The following is a 730-nucleotide window of genomic DNA, read 5'->3' as shown; positions in this document are numbered from 1 at the left end:
TGTGAACAGGTCAATATGTACAATACTGTAAAGATGCGACACGGTTAAACTCATTCGTGTTACCTAGTAGAAGGAAATCCAAAATGTTGTTAAATAGCTTGTATGCTAACCTTTTTGATTTTGGTTAATTTTTATTTTTTGTATTTTTTTTTTTTTTTTTAATGAGTCACTGATGGTGTTGTGGTGCATTCGCCTGACTTGGGTGCAGGAGCTTGGGTTCAGTTCGTGTCTGTACGTGCGCTGCTGCGGTCGGGCTGACTGGCGACCAGTTCAGGGTGTAGTCTGCCTTTCGCCCGAAGTCAACTGGGATGGGCTCCGGCGCCCCGCGACCCTGAACAGCAGGGGTGTCAAACTCATTTTTGTCACGGGCACATCGCGGTTGTGGTTCCACTCGGAGGGCTTTTATGACTGCAAACCCATATTTTTACATATACACAAATTAATGGATAATTACTTTTGAAATCAGAAGCCAGTAAAAAAAAAAAATTCAACTACAGTATTAATTAATTTTATTTTAAAAGGGGGGTTGGTAACAAAAAATGCTTACAATATCGCAATATTTTTAAAAGTGAAGCCAATTTGCAATTTTGATATTTTAGCAAGAAACACAAAGTCGATGCACACTCGCGGGCCACATAAAATGACGGCGGGTCGGATCTGGCCCCCGGGCCACCAGTTTGACACCAGTGCTGAACAGGATAGAGAGAATGGAATGGATCGATGGATGTTT

Source organism: Phyllopteryx taeniolatus, chromosome 17 (assembly GCF_024500385.1).
Source record: "Phyllopteryx taeniolatus isolate TA_2022b chromosome 17, UOR_Ptae_1.2, whole genome shotgun sequence".
Taxonomy (NCBI): Eukaryota; Metazoa; Chordata; class Actinopteri; order Syngnathiformes; family Syngnathidae; genus Phyllopteryx; species Phyllopteryx taeniolatus.
The sequence above is the reverse complement of the archived record's forward strand: the minus strand, read 5'-3'. Positions refer to the sequence as shown.